General features: G+C 38.0%; 1 pseudogene across 1 annotated transcript in view; it reads left to right on the top strand.

The window, feature by feature from the left end:
* The window catches only part of LOC145792686 (rRNA biogenesis protein RRP5-like), an 82,123-nt pseudogene that overhangs the window by 44,229 nt on the left and 14,969 nt on the right, over nt 1-22,925 (top strand). The window contains exons 15-21 of the transcript XR_014332431.1: nt 11,033-11,178; nt 11,264-11,329; nt 18,668-18,774; nt 19,470-19,550; nt 20,190-20,264; nt 20,345-20,446; nt 22,706-22,874. The product of XR_014332431.1 is annotated as an rRNA biogenesis protein RRP5-like (transcript). The remainder of the gene's footprint in view (nt 1-11,032; nt 11,179-11,263; nt 11,330-18,667; nt 18,775-19,469; nt 19,551-20,189; nt 20,265-20,344; nt 20,447-22,705; nt 22,875-22,925) is intronic.

The raw sequence follows: 22,925 nt of genomic DNA, 5'->3' as shown, positions 1-22,925 counted from the left end.
GTCTTAAAATCACCACCTCTTTATTTAATGGTCAGAACTATCTCGCGTGGTCGTAGAGTTTGACTATGTTTTTGAAGAGCAGGGGGAAGATGGGGTATGTGGATGGCAGGATACAGGCACCCAGTACAACTGACCCGGGTTATGACTAATGGGAGATTACCAACTCTTTGATTATGGGTTGGCTTATTCATTCGATGGTACCAGACATTGGCGAGGGCTACTTGTGTATAGAGACTGTCCAAGATGTTTGGGATGCTGTGGCTACCACCTATTCCCGCAAAGGGAATTTCTCCCAGGCATTTGAGTTACGTCGCTCTACTGAGAGCTCTATTCAGGGGGAGCAGACGGTTCTTCAGTACTTCACCTTCCTCCCCAACGGCTGGAAACGTCTTGATCACCTGCAGGACTATAAGCCTGTTTGCACTGCTGATTCTGTCGGGTACAGGAAGTTTATTGCACAGGAAAAGGGTCTTCTAGTTTCTGGCCGGTCTCAATGTGGAGTATGATTCGGTTCGGAGTCGGGTTCTGAGTATGGATACTCTTCCTTCACTTCAAGAGGCATTTGCCTATGTCCAGAATGAGGAGTCGCCGGTCTGCTATGATGTCCCCTGTCTCTACTGACTGCTTAGCATTACTGTCTACCTCTCGAGATGGCCTTAGCCCGACTCCCATTCCTTCGTCTGCCGCTAAGGAGTTTGTATTCTGTGATTACTGTAAGAAGCTGTGGCATACTCGTGAGATGTGTTAGAAGCTTCATGGGACTCCATCCGGGTGTCGAGGTGATCGGTCTGGTTCTAGAGGAGGTCGGTCAGGCCAGTCTAGAGGACGTGGCTCCTATCCCCGAGCTCATCAGTCTAGTGTCGTTGATACACTTTATTCTAATTCTGCTTCCGTTTGCCAGGCTTCTGATGATCTCTCTGGCATGACTACTCATGAGCTTGAGAATGTTCTGCATCAATTGCTAGACCGCCGGTCTTTTGCTGCTCTCAGTACATCTTCCTCGTCATTTGCCCGCTCAGGTAACTTAGTCTCTTCTCCTTGTGTTTTCCTGTCTCATAAGTTTTTGCCTTGGATTATTGATTCTGGTGCTTCAGATCATATGTCTGGCTCCTCTGATCTCTTCTCTGCCTATAAGCCCTCTTCAGGTCAGGACAAAGTTAGGATTGCAGATGGTGCTGTTTCTTTTATTTCTGGGAAAGGTTTAGTCCATGTCACTCCTACTTTATCTCTCTCTTCTGTTCTTCATGTTCTCAATTTTTCTGTTAACCTGCTATCCTTGAGTCGTATTACAAAGGATTTGAATTGTAGTGTGACATTTTTTCCCGATAATTGTCTTCTTCAGGATCTTGTCATGAGGAGGACGATTGACAGTGGTAGTGCAGAAAATGGTCTTTACTTCCTGGATCAACCGGACAAGCTTGCTCATTCTTCCACCATGCGTCCTACTACCACCGATGATATATGGCTGTGGCATTGGCGTCTTGGGCATCATTCTTTTTCTTTACTTAAGCATTTATTTCTATCTATTTTTTCAAACAATAATGTGTTTGAATTTCTTTTGTGAGTCTTGTCAGCTTGGCAAGCAACACAGAGCTTCTTTTGCTCCCAGTTTTAATAATAGTTTAGTTCCTTTCTCATTAATACATTCTGATGTTTGGGATCCATCTCGTGTTGTGTCTATGAAAGGTCATCGTTGGTTTGTTATATTTATTGATGATTTTTCTCGTACTACTTGGGTGTATCTCATGAAAGACAAGAGTGAGGTTTTCTCTGTGTTCCACAATTTTCATAGGATGATTTGTACTCAGTTTGGGGCCACTGTCAAAATATTCCATTCTGATAATGGGGGTGAATACATAGATTCTGGGTTAGGGCAATATTTTTCTACTCATGGCATTATCCATCAGACCTCTTGCACCTATATCCCTTAACAAAATGGGGTGGCGGAATGCAAGAATTGCAATCTTCTTGACATGGCTCGGTGCATGTGTTTTTCTATGAGTATGCCTCGGTCCTACTGGGGCGACGCCGTTCTCACCGTTGCCCATCTTATTAATCATCTCCCTACTCACATCTTGTAAAAACAAGCTCCTCTTCAAGTCCTCCTAGGTTCCCAGTCCTTGTTTTCTATTCCTCATAAAATATTTGGTTGTGTCTGTTTTGTCCATAATCACTCTCCTACTCGTGGTAAGTTGGACCCTCGCTCCCTCAAATGTGTTTTCCTTGGGTACTCTCCTACTCAAAAAGGATATAAGTGTTACCACCCTCCTTCTCGTAACCGGTTTGTGTCCATGGATGTCACATTCTTTGAGTCCCAGTCCTATTTCTTGTCCTCTCCGGTGTCACAGTCCTCCCTTCAGGGGGAGCTTTGGTGTGAAGTGATTCCTATGGTGGAACCAGTTGTTCTTACACCACCATGTCATACTGGGACTGCAGAACCCAATGTCACCAAGGATAGGGAATGACAAGTTTTTGTCAGGGACAAAGACGGACAGAAAGTTAACTGCATACAAGAGACCACTTCTGCTCTTCCACTGTCATCTCCTGTTTCTGATGAGAGTCCAGGTAACTTTGAATCTCTCGAGTCCATTGATCTTGATGTTCCGATTGCCAAGAGAAAGGGTGTGAGGTCTTGTACTCAACATCCTATCTCAAATTTTGTGTCCTACTCTCATTTGTCGTCCTCATATAAAGCGTTTGTGTCCAATATTTCATCTGTTAGCATTCCTAACCATTTTCAGGATGCTCTTGCTAGTAGCTACCTCTGAGTGGAAACTTGCCATGATTGAGGAAATGAAAACATTTAGGAAGAATGGTACTTGGGAATTGACTGAGTTATGTAAGGGCAAACGACCGGTGGGATTCAAATGGGTGTATACTGTGAAACACAAAGCGGATGGTTCTATTGAGCGTTACAAGGCTAGACTTGTGGCAAAAAGGTTTACTCAAACGTATGGCATTGACTATTAGGAGACCTTTGCATCCATGGCTAAGATGAATTCAGTCAGAGTGCTTCTCTCTTTAGCAGCTAATCTAGATTGGCCACTTCATTAGTTTGATGTAAAGAATGTCTTTATCCATGGTGACCTCGAAGAAGAGGTATATATGGACATTCCTCCTGGTTTTGAGGATCTCGAAAGTCATTATATGGACTCAAGCAGTCTCCGAGAGCTTGGTTTGAGAGATTCACTCAAGCTATGCTTAAATATGGCTTCAAACAGAGTCAGGCAGATCACACCTTATTTGTGAAACATTCCTCACTTGGTAAGACTACAACCCTCATTGTTTATGTAGATGACATAGTTCTTACGGGTGATGATAGTGAGGAAATTCCTCTGTTGAAAAAATATTTAGCCCGTGAGTTTGAGATCAAAGACTTGGGGAGCTTGAAGTATTTTTTGGAAATTGAAGTTGCTCGCTCCAAGGATGAGATATTTATCTCACAGAGGAAGTATGTGCTTGATTTGTTGAAGGAAACTGGGATGCTTGGCTGCAAGGCCTGTGACACTTCACTAGAACCCAATCAGAAATTAGGGGATGATGAAGGAGGAGCAACTGTTGACAGGGGGAGCAATCGGCGATTAGTGGGTAAACTCATTTACTTATCTCACTCTCGTCCTAATATTGCTGTTGCTGTCAGTGTGGTTAGCCAGTTTATGCATGCTCCTCATCAGATTCACTTCGAGGCTGTCATGCGAATTTTCAGGTACTTGAAGTCTACCCCTGGTAAGGGTCTTTATTTTTCAAGGTATGATCATCTTCGTGTAGAAGCCTATACAGATGCTGACTGGGCTGGATCAGTGACTGATAGGAGATCGACTTCAGGGTATTGCACCTTTGTTGGAGGCAACCTAGTTACTTGGAGGAGTAAGAAACAAAATGTGGTTGCCAGGTCGAGTGCAGAAGCTGAGTTTAGAGCTATGGCACAAGGGGTGTGTGAGCTCTTATGGATCAGGTTATTGTTGAGTGATCTAGGTATTGATCAGACAGACTCCATGCGGTTATACTGTGATAATAAGGCCGGTATCAACATTGCATACAATCCGGTTCAACATGACAGGACAAAACATGTTGAGATTGATCACCACTTCATTAAGGAGAAACTCACTAACTAGTGGCGCAATATGTACTCCCTTTGTGCAGCCTGGTGAACAACTTGCTGACATCCTCACCAAGGGAGTTGGGAGTAAGCCATTTCATGACATCTTACACAAGTAGGGCATGAGAGATATCTTCACACCAGCTTGAGGGGGAGTGTTAGAATAATATATGATTATTTGGGTTATTATTTTGTAATTATTTTATGCCTTAGGGCTTCCTTGTAATTATTAATCTTCATTAATATAGATAGGGAATGATATCCTAATCATTCCCTAATATGGTATTCTCTAAAATTAACAGTATTCAGCACCCGTACCCATGTTGTGTCATGTCAACACGGGTACCTCTCAAAAAACAAAGAGTCCGTGTAACGTAGCTCACCATTATATTTGGATGTGTAAGAAATAATGTATAGAGAAAGAGAGAGAATAAATTGTATGTATTATTATTGATTGATATATGTTGATGTGTTACAAGATTGATTAATTACAATTCCTATACAATCTATATATAGAAGAAAATGTGGTAGTAGGTGTAGTGGAGGTGATAGTGGGTTAGGTGAAGTGGAGTGTGTGGTGAAGTGGAGGTAGGTGAAGTGGAGTGTGTAGTGGAGTAGGTGAAGGTAAAGATGGGAAATTCTAACAGCCCCCCGCAAACTCAAGGAGGAGAGAAACTAACCAACTTGAGTTTGGAGAGAGTAACAAAACAAGAAAATACATAAAAATAAAAAAAGATAGGAGACACTGTATGGTCGTGTCAGACCGTTGGTGAAGACACTGTATGGGGTGTCATAACATTGTAGAGGACACGGTATGGTGGTGTCAGACCGATGTAGAAGACAGTTTATGGGGTCATGTCGGACCGTTGTAGAAGACAGTTTATGGGGTCATGTCGGACCGTTTGTAGAAGACAGTTTATGGGGTCATGTCGGACCGTTGTAGAAGACAGTTTACAGAGTCTTGTCGGACCCATAAAGGAGCTAACCGGAATCAATGGCGGGACAGTTTACAGAGTCTTGTCGGACCCATAAAGGAGCTAACCGGAATCAATGTCGGGACAGTTTACAGAGTCTTGTCGGACCCTTGTAGAAACTAACCGGAATCTATGTCGGGACAGTTTACAGAGTCTTGTCGGACCCATAAAAAGTCGCACCCTCAAAAGGTGTGCCCAATTTTTCAAAAAAGGCGTGCCATCAAAAGGCGTGCCCAATCCATGAAAAGACGTGCTATCAAAAGTTGCGCCCTCAAAAGGCGCGCCCACTTCATCAAAAGTCGTGCCCGACAGAAAGCGTCGAGCCATCAAAAGGTGAGCCGGAGACGCGGCGAGGCACGTGAGCGACAGAGCGGCGTGTCGGCCGCGTCGTCAGTGTCAATATAAACCAATGCGGAGGCGGAGGAAACCAAACCAGACTGAAACCTCTGAACTTGTCATTCTGAAACAATCTGTAAATACTCTGTATCCAACCCTTCTCGGAAACACTCAGCAACCCAAAAAACATGGCCTCTTCTTCCCGTTCAGCTACCCAGAACATGGCCTCATCTTCCCGTGGTCTGCTCACTCTCTTTCCCGACCTCAACGAGTCAACAGGAGAGATAACAGGTGCGGTGGCCCGTGAACCTCAACCAAACACCTCTGGTTTTGCTCCGTTGAACTTTCCGATGCGGTCGGTGGAGCAAAAAATGGCGGTGCAGTCGGATGTGGAGGCCAATCAGTATACCTTGAAGTCATGTGTGGAAACCATGACTGCGGTTACAAATTTGTCGAACCGGCTGCAGAGTAGGACAAATGAGGTGCAGCAGTTAAACGCCCAACTGGCTCTGCTCCAACGCATGTATAAGGATGCGCGAGCAGAGATAAGTGTGCTAAAGGCGGAAAACAAGGAGCTGAAGCGGAAGGCCAGTTTTATGTTCCGATTTGGAGGGCCGCCATATGCTGCAGTGGAGGAGCAGGGAGTAGTGATCATGCCCAGTGGAGTGGGAAACACGGAGGCAACACCGGCAAGGGCCGCCCAAGACGGTGGCAAGAAGAAAAGACCGGCAGAATAGGCGAGAAGAAAAATCCCACTGTTCCGATTTGTGTTGGTTGTGTTTTGTTTTGTTTTGTGTTTTTTTTATTTTTATTTATTTTTATTTTTTATTTTTTTTTTTATGGTGTAAAATGCTGATCGGGGTTGATCCTCGGCATGAAGAAATGACAAGTTTGTAAAATGTTGTTGTTGTTGTTGTTTTTTTTTTTTTTTTTTTTTTTTTTTTTTGGGAGTGTTTTGTTGAAAAAATAAAAATAAAATGAAAGAAAACAAGGGAGAAAGAAAATAGATAAAAAAATATTTATAGATGGATTATATGAAAAACATCAGTGCGATTGTTTCAAAATAAAGTGGGGTATTTAAAAAAGAGGAAAAGTGACTTGGAAAAAATAAATAAAAATAAGTGATTTTTGAAATCAAATGGAGGAGAGAGAGGGACAAACCCATGTGATAAAGTGGAGAGAGAGTCGGTGAGTGGGGTGCAAAAGGTGAAGGAGAAATGATGGATTGAAAATGGTTTGGGTCAAAAGTGGACACTGTTAGTGGGGAACATGAGTGCATTGATTATTTGATATAATAATAATAATAATAATAAAAATAAAAAGTTAGAACAGTTGGAGAGAATGAGTGGAGTATGGTAAGGGTTTCATCCAAAGCCAAAATTCCTGCAGCGAATCACTTCGCAAATCCTAGCATGAGCTTTTTCTCTTTCCAGGCTTATTCATGAATTTCCTGGTGATTTCAAGAGCCTCTGGTGGCATTGTGGCAGAGAACACCCCAACCTGGATTTTGGGTGGCAGCAACTGAGAACACCCCAACCTGGATTTTGGGTGGCAGCAACTGGAAAATATCAAAGATCTGATTTTTAAAAACCTCGTGACAGCATTTCATCAGCTTCATCCAAGACAAACATTTTGATGTAAACAGGGCGAAGTGATTGTCTCCGCAACATGTCAAACACACGACCAGGAGTACCAACAACAACATGAACCCCACTGGAGAGAATGCGCTGATCTTCGCGCACACTAGTCCCTCCAACACAAGCATGAACCTTCACACTTTGCTGGGCAAGTTCAAGAGTGGGTGGAAGAACCAAAGCTTGGCACTCAACCAAGCTATAATCTAGCTGCTGCAGAATTCCAGAGCAGAATGTTGCAGTGTTTCCAGTTCCAGACTGTCTCGTCATATGAGGTGAAGAATTCTTCTCCATCAGCCTCACACATGACTACAGTTGCACAAATCTTTGTTGATTTTATCAGCGGAATAGGTTGAGGTCCGGCGGGCGGCTAAGGTGAGGTTGCCGCCCGCCGGGGAAGCGAAAATACTAGGTTTTAAACCAGCTCTGATACCATGTAAGCAATAATGTATAGAGAAAGAGAGAGAATAAATTGTATGTATTATTATTGATTGATATATGTTGATGTGTTACAAGATTGATTAATTACAATTCCTATACAATCTATATATAGAAGAAAATGTGGTAGTAGGTGTAGTGGAGGTGATAGTGGGTTAGGTGAAGTGGAGTGTGTGGTGAAGTGGAGGTAGGTGAAGTGGAGTGTGTAGTGGAGTAGGTGAAGGTAAAGATGGGAAATTCTAACAGGATGAATAAAAGAGAAGATAATGTGGTTTCTCACCTCTCTTGTTTGGATAGAGTAAATAAGAAAAAAGAAAGGAAAGTGTTGTGTTTCATTTCACTAAAATAACCGTCCATATTAATAAGCTATGTTTTTTCATAAGGGTAATTTTGGTATCTTAGAAAAGTTTCATTAAATCAATTCCTTTCTCACCAAATCTCACCGCTTTTGGTGAGAAACAAAACATAGGTTTGGTGAGAATCTTTTTCTCACCATCTCTCATCATTTCTCACCTACTTAACCATCCACACAAGTAAAGGGGTTTCCTATTCTCACTATTTCTTTTCTTTTCTCACCAAATCCCTCCTTCCAAATGGAACGTAATAGTATGTAACTGTGTAATAATATTGGTTGTATATTTAAAATGGATCTACAAGATTTGCTAAAATCTTGTGTTTACTTTCTAACATGATAAGTGACCAAAAAGCATGTGACTTGTTAAATATGGTTACTTTGTAACCAGGGGTCAAATTTGTTTCAACGTGTCAGTTTGGAAATGGAAATGTTTGGGAAATTTGAGGGAAATCGTAAACATTTTTGGAAAAGCACAATAATGTTTGATGGAAAAACTAAAAGCTATCCAAATGCATATGTAGCCTAACGATTAAAACGTAGTTGAGGTCTACTCATCCATTCTTATTAAACTTGGTAGTAAATGTTAATATAAACAAAAAAAATTCAATTAAAGTCAAATAAATCCACAAGTCTTTAACGTTAGCATTTATAATTCTAAATGTACATTAAATCCCTTCCAAACAAGGTTTACATGTTAGTCTGATTTGGGAGTTCCAGCATTTTAAGGAGGCATGTCATTAATGCATTCAATTTAAAATCAAACAACATGGTTTCCCAAATAGCAATTATATTCCCACTCTTAAATCTATTCCTAGTCACTTATAAGAGATAATTTTGGAAAATTGTAAAATCTTATGCTTTGAGTTTTCAAAGAGGAGACATTGCGGGACATTCCAAATGGGAAATAAGGATGAACAATGTGGGATGAAGGGAGCAATAAATGAATGCCAAAGGGGTTCTAAGGTGTAAGGAGGCCTTTAGCGATAAGATTAGAAGTTTCTTTCTAACAAGTTAAAAAACAATGTTTCAACAATGATCAATAAATATTGATAGATGATCTATGAAGCATCGACAATTGAAAATAAGTGTTGTAGTCGTGTTAGACACGGGGACATGGCGGGGACACGCATTGGACACGTTACGAGGTGTGCCCCTTTATTTAATTGATTTCTTTTTAGGGGACACACTGGGGACACAGCAAGGACACTCTGGGGCAGTGTTTTAAAATACATGCCTAAGCGCGCACTTAGGCGCAAAGTGCACTGAGGTGCCTTAGACAACTTGAGGCAAGGTGCTATAGGAATGGCGGATTTGAGGTCCGTGACTTAGGATTTGGCGTGAGGTGCCTGCCTCATTCATTTTTTTGCTCCATCCTTATTCTTTGTGTGTGTGTGCCATAGGGAATCATAACCCCTTTAATTTATTTTATTTTATTTAATTTTATTTATGATAAATAAACTAAATTTATCGAGCGAGCATCAAGATGATGCAAAAGAATACAAAAAGAGCCTCGGCATGGGGTGAAAAACTAACAACACCTAAACAATAACATCATCCAAAAAATCAAAAAAGAACAAACAAATCCGAACCTGTCCTCCTTTCCAACCAACAAATAATAAACGACTCTAGCCAGGACACACAATGATGAACCTCTTGAAACGTTCGTCGATTCCGTTCCAACCAAACCAACCACATCAAACTTAGTGGCACCAACAACCAAACCTGCCGCCGCCGCCGACAAACATAAACATGTACTTTGAGCCCCAATTTTTATATTAAAAAACCCTTAGGGATTGAGAAAAAGCTCTTGGATTGCAATATGGATATATGACTTTGGCATTCCTTTCAATGTAGTGAATTAGGACAACGTTGGGCCAATGATTGAAGCTATCAGGCAATTTGGTCCCGGTTTAAAATCAAAACCACTAAGGTACTATATGTTGCAAGTTTCTTATCTAAAAAAGAAGTGAATCACGTCAATAAATTAATGAAGGAAGATAGGTAGTATTGGATAAAGTAAGGTTGAATATTATTTTTGAGAAATTTTCGGAACGTTGAATGTTATTTTTATGATTTTTAGAATATTGAAAGTTCTATGTTTTTTGAAATTTTAGAAATAGTTGCTTATGTTGAAAACTTTGCCTATATTAAAATTTTACTCATAGTCTACGACTTGTGCCTCACTTTGATGAGGCACGTGCCTCGCCTTGCACCTCACACCTAGAGCTTTTTAAAACACTGCTCTGGGGACATGCCGGGGACATGCGAAGTAGTTTTTTTTCTCGCTTGCTTTAGTGCTTTTGATGTATGTTGGATGTTGGATGTTGAATGTTTATTTCTTTTTGCTTAGATTTAAATACTTCATCTATCATCCATAAAAAAAGATACAAACGATAAGTGTTAATTTAAAGGTGATTTATTTATTTATTTTAATATTGAATTAGTATTAGTTTTTGTTAATTTTGATTGTTTCCGGATGTAATATTAATCTACATAGAAAATTAAAATATATGAAAAATATTTTATTGCCTTGTCCCGCAGTATCCGTGTCCCTATTTTTTTTAAAATGAGCATGTCTTGTGTCCACATCCTTATCTGTGTCTATGATTCTTTGCAAATGATAAATGAAATGGTTGGGTTGGGGAGTGGGGATTGTCTTTGTTAAGAGAAAAACTAAAAGTACTAGGGAAGAGGGGGAGAAGAAGATATCTGTGAATACAGTAGAAGACAATAAATAGCTCAAAAATGTCCTGTTTCTATTCTCTTTATCTCTCTATTTCTCTATTCTACTTTCTCATATTTCTTTTATCACATTTGACATGTTTTATTTGTTTCTAAACTTCTTGTTTCTTTTTCTTTACAAAATGGAAAAACACAAACAATTTTGGCTAGGGACTCCTAATGGGTCTCTAACAAATTGTTCCCGTGTATTTCGTAGTGTTTTGGTGAGTTTCAATGTGTTTTGGTGGAAACACTAGAATTTTGGTTTTCAACCAGTTTTGTGTTGGTTTCTTGGAAAACTGAAATGTTTCGGTCATTTTCATTGAAACAAAATGAAATCTTGTTCCTTGTTTGTTACATAAAATGTTGATACTCATAATCTACAGTCATGTATGGTAATGGAAATATATGTCAATTCCTGAATTGCATTTTTCACATTGAACAGTGTACCGCAACTGAGATTTTCTACTGGCAGGGTTACTGATGATGATGTGGCCAAGTTGGGCACTATTGTTTCTGGAGTGGTTGAGTGAGTAACCCCTCATGCAGCAATAGTAGGTGTCAATGCAAAAGGTTACACCAAGGGTACAATTTCTGCAGAACATTTGTCAGATCACCAAGGTATATTTTCTGTCTTCAAGAAGAAAGGGTTGTTCAAGGCTGCCTTCTTTCATTGTTTACTGACTTTCAAGGCACTGCTGCACAGGGCTTGTGGGTTTGATGAAATCTGTCTTGAAGCCAGGATGTGAGTTTGATCAACTATTGGTTCTTGGTACTCAGTTTCTTTCTTTTCAATACTTGTATCAAGGACACATCTTGTTTTCTCGTTAAATTGTTTTCCTTAGTTTTAATTTTTCTTTTGCTTTTGCTTTTATTATTATTATTATTATTATTATTATTATTGTTTTTTATGTTTTATGTTTCAATATGTACACTCTTTCTTATATTTTCAGTTTGTTTTATGCTTGTTCAAATAAGCCTTTTTATTATGACATAATAATGATACTGGCTGGTCTAAAACTTAGAAAATATGAGGAAGAAGAACTCCGAAAATATGAGGAAGAAGGAATATATTTCTGTTATATTCAAAACTTCTTATCTTACAAGACCAAATGACACTCCTTATATAGGAGATATTACAAACATCATTATAACCCATTATATGCCACTTACATATTATGTATTACTACTATCTACCACTATCATATTATATACATGCCACTATCTGCCACCAACACCACTATCATATTCTATACGTGCCACTATCTGTCACCAACACCACTATCATATTATATACATGCCACTATCTTATTATATACATTAACACAAATTTCCAGCACTCCCCCTCAAGCTGGTGTGAAGATATCTTCCATAGCCAGCTTGCTAGTCAGCTTATCAAATTGCTTCTTGTGTAGTCCCTTCGTTAGCACATCAGCTAATTGTTCACCTGTTGGAAGGTAGGTCATACAGATTATGTCAGCATTGATTTTCTCCTTGATGAAATGTTTATCCACTTCTATATGTTTTGTGCGATCATGTAGAACTGGATTATGAGCTATAGATATAGCTGCTTTGTTGTCACAATAGACCTTCATAGGTGTCGAGTGAGAAAGCTTTAATTCTTCAAGAATTCTTTTAATCCACATTACTTCACAGATTCCATGGGCAACAGCTCTGAACTCTGCTTCTGCACTACTTCTAGCTACCACATTCTGTTTTTTACTCCGCCATGTAACTAGGTTCCCACCTACAAAGGAGCAGTATCCGGATGTTGATCTCCTGTCTGTAACACTTCCTGCCCAGTCTGCATCTGTGTATACTTCAACTTGAAGATGTCCATGTTTCTTGAACAGTAAGCCTCTTCCTAGAGTTCCTTTCAAATATCTTAAGATCTTATAAACGGCCTCAAAGTGCTCTGCCGCTGGTGAGTGCATGAACTGACTTACCATGCTGACTGCAAAGGCAATATCAGGCCGCGTATGAGACAAGTGAATCAATTTCCCTACAAGTCGCTGATATTGTTCCCTCTCTTTGACTTCTTCAGCCTTAACAGCTTGTAACTTCAAGTTAGGCTCGATCGGAGTCTCCACCATCTTACAACCAAGCATACCTGTTTCTCTAAGGAGATCAAGAACATATTTTCTCTGATTAACGAATATACCTTCCTTGGATCTTGCAAATTCCATTCCGAGGAAATACTTGAGGGTTCCCAGATCCTTAATGTGAAATTGTTTTGCGAGTTTCTCTTTGAGGGCTGCTAACTCTGCTTCATCATTACCAGTTAAAATGATGTCATCAACATAAACAATCAAAATTGTAATTTTACTGCCTTTTGAATGTTTATAAAATATTGTGTGATCTGCTTGACTCTGCGAGAAGCCACAACTGATAACTGCCTTTCCAAAGCGTTCAAACCACGCTCTTGGTGATTGTTTGAGTCCGTATAATGACTTGTTCAATCTGCATACTCTGTCGCTTCCACGTCTCTGCTCAAATCCCGGTGGTAGGCTCATGAACACCTCCTCTTCAAGATCACCATTGAGAAATGCATTTTTAATGTCAAGTTGATGTAGAGGCCAATCTGAATTTACTGCAAGAGATAACAGTACTCTGATGGAATTTATTTTAGCAACAGGAGCAAACGTCTCCTGATAGTCGATCCCATAAGTTTGAGTGAAGCCTTTAGCCACCAGTCTCGCCTTGTATCTCTCAACGCTTCCATCTGCGTTACATTTTATCGTAAACACCCATTTACACCCAACTGTTTTCTTGTCTTTGGGTAGATCAACTATCTCCCAAGTACCGCTTCTCCTTAAAGCATTCATCTCCTCCATGACTGCTAATTTTCAATTCGGATCATCCAATGCTTCCTGTATATTCCTTGGAACAAACAAGTGTGAAATCCTAGATGTGAAAGCTCTATGGTTTTTAGACAGTCTTTGATAGGAGAGGTAATTTGCAATAGGATGTTTAATGCAATTTCGGACACCTTTCCTAATTGCTATAGGAACATCAAGGTCGGAAATAGAAGGAATAGGATTACCTAAAATTTCGATGCCAGAACTCGGGTGGACATTCGGGTCATTAGGATGGACATTCGGGTCATTATTCCTCAGATGAAATCGCTTCCTAGTATAAACCTGAAGCTCAGAATTTAGATCATTTTGTAGTACTTCTCCCCCTAAACAAGAATCTTCTTGACTAGGCACCATAGAACTTGGTTCTCCTAAGTGATCATTATCAGACAGATGTGGTTTTTGTGGAGGATAAATGACATTGGGGAGCGGGATAGAAATATCCCAAAAATGCTCTTCTACTCCACTTGTCTCCCCCTGAAGAGAAGTGTTGGGGAAATAGGATTTTGTTTCCACAAATGACACATCCATACTCACATGAAATTTCTTGGTTTGAGGATCGAAACACTTATGCCCCTTTTTGTTTGAGGAATAACCCAAAAAAACACATTTTATAGCACGGGGGTCAAGTTTTGAACGAAATTGACTGGGAACATGAACATAGGCAGTACATCCAAAAACTTTGGCGGGTAAATCAGAAAACAACCTCGTATCAGGAAAAAAAGTTTTGAGACAATCAAAAGGTGTTTTGTATGTTCACACCTTTGTAGGCATCCTGTTTATCAAATAAGAGGCTGTTAAAATTGCTTCACCCCATAAATATTTAGAAACATGCATGTAAAACATTATAGCACGTGCTACTTCAAGTAAATGTTTATTTTTTCGTTCTGCAATGCCATTTTGTTGAGGGGTATCCCGACATGTAGATTGATGAAAAATCTCCTTTTTTTCCAAAAACTCACCCAACTGCTCATTGAAATATTCTGTTCCATTATCAGAATGTAAAATACCAATTTTGGTTTGAAATTGGTTTTCAATCATATTGTAAAAATTTGTGAATAAATTTGTCACGTCAGATTTTTTATTCATCAAATAAATCCAACATAAGCGGGTATGGTCATCAATAAATATAACAAACCGTCTTTTACCAGAAAGAGTAGTGATTTTAGAAGGGCCCCAAACATCACTATGAATCAAATAAAAAGGTTTGAAAGCCTGGTAAGGTTTTGGCAAATAAGTAGAGCGATGAAATTTTGTAAAAATGCAACTTTCACAATGAAAAGAAGAACAATCAATCCCTTTAAATAATTCTGGAAATAAATGTTTCAGATAAAGAAAACTAGGATGTCCTAGCCTATAGTGCCATAGCATTATTTTTTCTCGAACAGAGATTGAACTAGTACTATTAAAGGTCTGAGCTTTTTTATTACTAACAGGTACTTCATCAAAGTAGTAAAGACCTTCAAGCATCCTAGCACGCCCAATCATCATCCCCGAGTTCTGGTCCTGAAATTCACAATGGGATTCAAAAAATGTAACACGACAATTAGAATCCTTAGATAGTTTACTGACAGACAAAAGGTTACAGGCTAAGTTGGGGACGTGAAGAACAACATTGAGATTAATTTTCTCAGTTAGTTTAATAAATCCTTTTCCTGCAATAGGTGAAAAACTACCATCGGCTACTCTGATTTTGTCATGACCAGAACAAGGGAAATAGGTACTAAATAAATGGGAAAACTAGTCATGTGATCGGAGGCACCGGAATCTATGATCCACGGAGAGAAGTTTAGGCAAGAGAAGGCTTTAGGATTTCTACCTGTTTGTGCCAACAAAACACTAGGAGTACCGGATGAGGAGTTGGATTTTATCAGCTTTAAGAGTTGATCAATCTGCTCTTTGTTGAAGGGACCTGAATCGGCTTCATTAGCGGTAGGAAAGCCACGATTCTTCTCTCCTTGTTTGCTGCTTTTCCAGTTGACAGGTTTGCCATGGATCTTCCAACACGTTTCGCGTGTATGGCGAGGCTTGTTGCAAAAATCACACCAGACCCGTGGCTTACATCAAACCTGCGCTGGTAATTTGCAGCCTTGTTGGCTGCAGCATCGCTAATTAAAGCAGAAATTTCAGTCGATTCACCAGTACCTTTTTTCTTAAGCATGACGCTCCTTCGGCTCTCTTCCCTTCTGACTTCGGCAAATACTTCGCCAATGGATGGGAGAGGAGGTCTGCCAATAATTCTTCCTCGCACTTCATCGAACTCAATGTTGAGGCCGGCAAGAAACTTGTAAATACGGCTGTCTTCCACAGTTTTGTTGTGGTGGTTGCAGTCGTCAACCGATTTCCATTCGTATGTGTTGAAGATGTCAAGATCCTGCCACAACCTTTTCAACGAATTGAAATATTTGGTGGCGGAATCATCTCCTTGACGAATCTCTCCCAACTTCAAAGTTAATTCGAAAACTTGAGATTGATTTCCTAGGTCAGAATACATCTGACTAACATTATCCCACAACTCTTGTGCAGTAGTATAGCACATGTAATTAGAGCTTATATCCTCCTCCATGGAATTGACCAACCATGTCATAACCATGGAGTTTTCAGCGTCCCAACTGTCGAACAGCGGATCATTAACAGCAGGAGCCTTCTTGTCACCAGTGATGTAACCGATCTTTCCTTGCCCACGGATATACATCCGGACAGATTGTGACCAGCGGAGAAAATGATCACCATTTAGGCGGATGGTGGTGATTTGGACAGAGTGAGAGTTGGACGTTTTCACCGGAATGGCAGCGGCAGGGGTTGAAGTGGTTTCGGACGTGACTTCCGACATGACTATGACGGTTTTAGGGCTGCTGTGTTTTTTGTTGCTCTGATACCAACTTAGAAAATATGAGGAAGAAGAACTCCGAAAATATGAGGAAGAAGGAATATATTTCTGTTATATTCAAAACTTCTTATCTTACAAGACCAAATGACACTCCTTATATAGGAGATATTACAAACATCATTATAACCTATTATATACCACTTACCTATTATATATTACCACTATCTACCACTATCATATTATATACATGCCACTATCTGCCACCAACACCACTATCATATTCTATACATGCCACTATCTGTCACCAACACCACTATCATATTATATACATGCCACTATCTTATTATATACATTAACACAAATTTCCAGCACTCCCCCTCAAGCTGGTGTGAAGATATCTTCCATAGCCAGCTTGCTAGTCAGCTTATCAAATTGCTTCTTGTGTAGTCCCTTCGTTAGCACATCAGCTAATTGTTCACCTGTTGGAAGGTAGGTCATACAGATTATGCCAGCATTGATTTTCTCCTTGATGGAATGTTTATCCACTTTTATATGTTTTGTGCGATCATGTAGAACTGGATTATGAGCTATAGATATAGCTGCTTTGTTGTCACAATAGACCTTCATAGATGTCGGGTGAGAAAGCTTTAATTCTTCAAGAATTCTTTTAATCCACATTACTTCACAGATTCCATGGGCAACAGCTCTGATCTCTGGATTGCACTATTGGATCTTTAGTTGATGACTTTATATTGGTTATATGGATTGCACTAGCAAGCATATAAAATTTTAAATTTGGATTCTAAATCCTACTGAAGTTAGGATTCTATGTTACATTGACTAAAAAGAAACCAAATACTTATGTTGGACACCCGACCCTTGGGCAATGGTGTGGGATATATGTCCGATACTTCTCATCAGACACTCCATACATATTTTTATTGAACACTATTATTATATGTATATATTGTTGTATTATTGCTATAAAATAAATAAAATGCTTTTTTGACATTGTATGTTACATATAAGTTAACATTGTTTTATCTCATATAATAGATTAAAAATATAAAATTTGACCTTTTATACCGAGTCAGTATACCCTTAAATTTGACGTTTGCTGGGTCTGACCTCTAGATACCCTCCCGCACCCGATACCTGTATCTGAGTCCGCGTAACATAGGTTAGGATTATCTACTAGTCTACATATAATACCTACTAGATGCATTCAGTTCAATACAGAGTAGTTCTCGAGGAATTTTCTAGCAATTTATTAGGGAATGTGTGGTGCAATTCCAAGCCTAAGTCTGACCTTTAAGGATTTTTAGAATTGCCTCCTAGCATCTACTTCTACTGAAATTGTTTTTTTGGTCTTAGTTTATGACCCGTAACCACTTTTAACCCTTGTAAAATCTTCTCTGTTGAGCTTATTTGCTTTCCTTTTGAAATAATTAGCCATAGCAATGACACCAACTGTAATTGTCTGGGCACTGTTCACATCCTCAAAGTTTTGTATCTCTTTCCTGATTAAAGGCACCCAAACAAAATGTTTTTCTTTTTCTTTTTACCTCTTTTATTATTTTATGCTTCATTGAGGTTGTGTCCCCAAGTCAGTTGCTATTAGTTTGAACATTGAAGATTTATTAGTTTTAACATGGATAGTTCATTGGCCTTCAGAAATACATTCAAGATTTATTTTGCCCATTTGTTTTTGTATGTGAGAACAGAGGGAAGACAGTTGATCATCTCTTTACTGCTTGATTTAGACCAAGTTTGACAAGTTGTAAAAAAGTCAAAAACCCAAAAAATTACTCAAAAAGTTAAAAAGTTATCACTATTCACCCAAAAGTCAAAAATTACGGCTGAACAACTCCGGATTCTAATTTTCTCCTACACACTAATTTATACAATTTTTTAATACACATTTTCCCATAAAAAGTCAAAAAGTTAACCCAAACAATCATAATTTTTTCCTCAACTTTTTAGTCTAAAAAGTCAAAAAGTGCACTTATTTAGGACATCCCAAACAACCCCTACGGTCCCTTTATTTTTTTTCCCTCTTTACACTCCCCTCCAAGAAACCATGATGAATTGGGACCAGCATTTGGGGAAGGGAATGGGTTCATTGAATTATCAGAGACTAGTATTAGGTGTTGGGAGGTTGTCAAGGGGTGTATACGTTAATGGAGCAGACGTTTTGGAGTTGCGCCCTTGCTGCTTGTGGGTGAATAACTGGAGAGGGGGAGAGAGCTAGTTTTTGGCAGTCATCATTTTTATTTCTTAGTCATTTTCTTCTACTTGAAAGGATATTTCTTGTATGTATGCTTGTTTCTTGCTTAGATGCTATTAAATTTTCATTGCCAGAAAGTCTTTATGACAATTATGAATTGCTGATCCAAATTTTAAAATTTCCTCTTGAATGTTGTAGACGCTGAGAGCAACAATTTAATTCTCACTGCAAAGTATTCACTTATTAAATCTGCTAAACAGCTTCCTGCAGAAGTTTCTCAAATTTGTCCTCATTCAATAATCCATGTAAGAATTTATTTACTAGTTTATTTCTGAGCCCTGTTTTTTTCTATTTTTTTTATATATATTTTTTTGTAGGAAAACTCATCACATATTAATGCAGCCCCCTATTCTGCTGCATTTTTAAAAGTAATTTCTTAAAAGATATATATATTGAGGGAGAAGCTAGAGAATATGCATTGTTGGTGTCATTGGTTTTCAAAACAGAACTGAAAATGGCCAAAAAAAGAATGAAATTATAAGATGATAGGATGAAAAAGTATGAAAAGTAAATCTTGTCAACCCCTTTTCACATTTTCTTCGTTTGTGTTTGCCTAAGCCCACCCCTTGTCTTCATTCTCTTCCAATCCTAAACCATTGCCGACCTTGCCCAATCTTCATTTATAAAATATTATACTCACACCTGCACTGTCCAACAAGAGAAAAAATTAAACTCCAGCTTGCCACTAGACTATTCAGCCACTTAACTCCTCCATACAGTTCGCACTCACTATGTTCCCTTTGATTAACCCACTTCCCGTGCCAAACAACTGGATCATCATCTCCAACAACTTAGATTACCTACAAATGAAGCCCATGGAAAGTTGGAAGTTAAAAGTATACGAAATATTATCAAAGTGTCCCATAGCTTTAAAAGATCAATTGCGGATATTTTGCAGTTGAATTTTATTGACTAATACTACTTCGGATGTTTGAACCAGGGGTACGTGTGTAACTTGATTGAATCTGGTTGTTTTGTTCGATATATTGAGCGTTTAACTGGTTTTGCTCTTAGAAGCAAGGTAGTTACCTTCATTATTTCTGTCATTTCTTTTTTTCTTCCGGCCATTACTTTCTCTGGACAGGTTTGGTTGAGACTATTTTAACCTAAGTAAGAAAAATCAGCTTATTTTTGTCTTATTAGGACATTTTTCATATTTGATCAATTTTTTTCCTAGTTTTTTATTTTATTTTATTTTATTATTATTTTTTTAAAAGCTAAAAATCAAAAAACATTTTGATTGAATTTTAAAATGTGCTTTTAAGACAAAAATTAGGCATCATTTGCCCAAAAATTGGCTTTATTTTACCTTAATTGAATTTTTTTTCTTTCAAATTTGATCATTTTTTATTTAAATTTTTTAGGTTCCTAAAAATAATAAATATGATCAAATTTTTAAAGAGTCTTAATAAGACGAAAATAAGCTATCTTTTACCCAAAAAATTGGCTTAATTTTTGCTCATATGAATTTTTTCAAATTGGATCATTTTTTAAAATTTGTTTTTAGGTTCCCTCTACTCGAGGAACCTAAAATCAAAAAAATTCGATGAAATGTTTCTTAGGCTAAAATGGCCTGAACCAGACAAGGCCCAAGTGTCCTGTTTAATTTAGTAGTATTCTCCCTCATTTTGGGTTTTCTTTTGTTTTTTGTTTTTTGAAGGCAACGGATGACCGAAGAACTAATCTGTCTGAAGCCTTCTACATTGGGCAATCTGTTCGCAGTTACATACTTGATGTAGGTTGACAATTTGAGAATGGAATCTCTTATGCTATTGAAGAATCTCAGTTACAAGCTTCTGTTTGTTTTCTTTCCAGGTTAGTAGTGAAACTGGCAGAGTAACATTATCTTTGAAGCAATCATTATGCTCTTCGATGGATGCATCCTTTATCCAAGAATACTTTCTCTTGGAAGAAAAGGTAAACACTGAAGTCACCATATTTTTAACATATCAAAAATGATTTTGTTTACAAATTTAACTCTTTAGTTAAATAATCCAAACTTAGAGAAAAGATAATTCTTCTTTAAATTCTATGTACTAAGAAGGAAACAAAATAGAAATGCAACCACATTGGATTCGTGAGTGTGAAATTTTTTATTTCTGTTTTTTGTGTCGTTATTCTAATTACAGAACAACTCGAAAGTTTCCCATGGAAGAAAGGGTTATTCAACTCTTTTTGTCAAGGACTTCCAAATCATTAGAAATGCACTTATCATATGTGCTAATTCCATATCTGGCTCAACTGTTTAGGAAATCATGGGCATGTTTCTAATTGATGTACAAAATGCAATTCTTATTTGATAGGTTTCAAACAAAATTGATTTTCCTGTCTTGTTGAGGATGCTTTTGTCCATTGGTTTGGTATACTCATTTACTGTAGCCTGGATAAGATTCTTGAAATAGCTGATGGTTTCTGGTTCGCTGAACTGATAAAAACAAGAGGTAATGATTTCTTGAAATAGCTGATGATGTTCACTGTACGTATAAGGTTCTTGAAACAGCTGATGAAAGGTTTACTAGTGGACTAACTTATATCAGCTTCTGAATTGCTCGATGATGGGAAAAAGTTGCGCTTCAACTACAAGTTTGAGGGCTTACAATGGCCAGCAAAAGCAGTTCTATTTATTATCTATATTTTTTGTGAGTAAAAGATTTATTAGAGAAAGCATTAAAGGGGTACTAACCAATGTCAACAGCCAGACTTGTCACAAAAGCCAAAATGCCTATTATCACTCCTCAGTTATCTAGCGCTCTACAAAAACAGGAAGAATTGTGAATGTGATAGAAATTGAAGGACACCAAAAACGATTGTCATGCTTTAAGGCTAACTATGTCATTTTCTTGTAGTATTGCTCATGAGTTAGCACAGGAAATGTATCAATGTACACTATAGGAAAATTGTCTAAACTATTCCTAATTGCACATGCAGAATTGTCTTAACTATACTTATTTTTATTTATTTATTTATTTTTATTATTATTAAAGTTGCCATCAAAGTTTTAGGGTTGGAAAGTGGTTCAAGGTGGACAAGGAAAGGACGGCATTTCTTTTTGTTATGTTTGATCTGATCTGATGTCATTTGCGAATGAATTTTCCTTTGAAATCTTAGGTTGCGTTTGGTAGAGCTTTCTAACTATGATTTGAGAGTAGGAGTTATATTTTGAGTTTGTGAGTTTTGGAATTATGATTTGAGTGTGGAAAATTTGTTTGGTGAAAGAGTTTTGAATTGAGTGGGGAATTTTTGATGTGTCATTTGATATTTGATACAAAAACTTACAACTCATAATCAAACATACAACTCAAAATTCTATTAAAACACATAATTTTTTTTTAAAAATTCGGAAAATATTTTTTTCGAATATATAAAAATTAAAATATGTCAATTGCAAAAAAAAAAAAAAAATAGTACTATTCCGGTCAACCAGCCGGACAATCGGTGGGACGACCGGTTAGGCCAAATTCAAAAAAAAAAAAATTAAAAATCGCGCCTCACACACAGAGTTTTCTGCGGAGTTGTGGAAAATTAGTTCCAAATGCCTATCCAAACATCATATTGGAACGTGGGGGTAGAATCAATGTTTGGAAATCGTTTCAAACACAGCCTTAATTTTCCAGCTGAAACCATATGGGCATTGGGTGGGGTGGGATCTTAATTGTGGGATAACTCACTTGTCTTGTTTGGTAAGGATAGCTTAGTGAATAAGCTAAGGGAAAAATGCCATCCCTTGGAAAAGAAAAGAAGCCCCTGTGGAAAATGTAGAACAGCTTTGCGGAACTTACTTCAAAGAATGATGTCTTTGGAACCTTTCACTGGTTGGTTTAGTTGTTCAAGCATTTTGGTGGAAATTCTTTATATTCTTCCTAAAAATTTTAAAGTACCTTCCACATTCCTCCTTTTATGTTCCTTATTCTTCAGAACGCTCATATGATATATGAGCAAAAAAAAAAAAAAAAACACACATTACTGTTTTCTGTATCTTTTACCTTTTTTGCTTGAAACTGTACAGTGTGTTGTAAATTGAATTTATTCATTTAGCATTTGAGGTTCCTATGTAAGATGTTACTTCTGCTCTGTAACTATCATGCATATTTGTTTCGATGCTGCTGTTGACTCTCTTGACCATGTTCTGGATATGTAATATTTTCATCTTTGAACTGATCTTACTTTATGATCCAGATTGCTAAGCTGCAGTTATCTGACTCAAAAAGTCTTGGGTTAAATTGGGTTGAAGATTTTAGCATTGGCAGTGTTGTTGAAGGAAAAGTTAGTGATGTGAAAGATTTTGGAGTTGTCGTCAGCTTTGAGAAGTATAATGATGTTTTTGCTTTTGTTACGCACTATCAGTGTAAGTCCTTTATTTGAAAATTTCATGAATCAGTTATTTATTATCTCTCAA

The sequence above is a fragment of the Camellia sinensis genome, chromosome 6 (genome assembly GCF_055761805.1).
Source record: "Camellia sinensis isolate YWXY chromosome 6, ASM5576180v1, whole genome shotgun sequence".
NCBI classification, from domain to species: Eukaryota; Viridiplantae; Streptophyta; class Magnoliopsida; order Ericales; family Theaceae; genus Camellia; species Camellia sinensis.
Note: the sequence above shows the minus strand (reverse complement) of the source record. Positions and strands in the feature narration are given on the sequence as shown.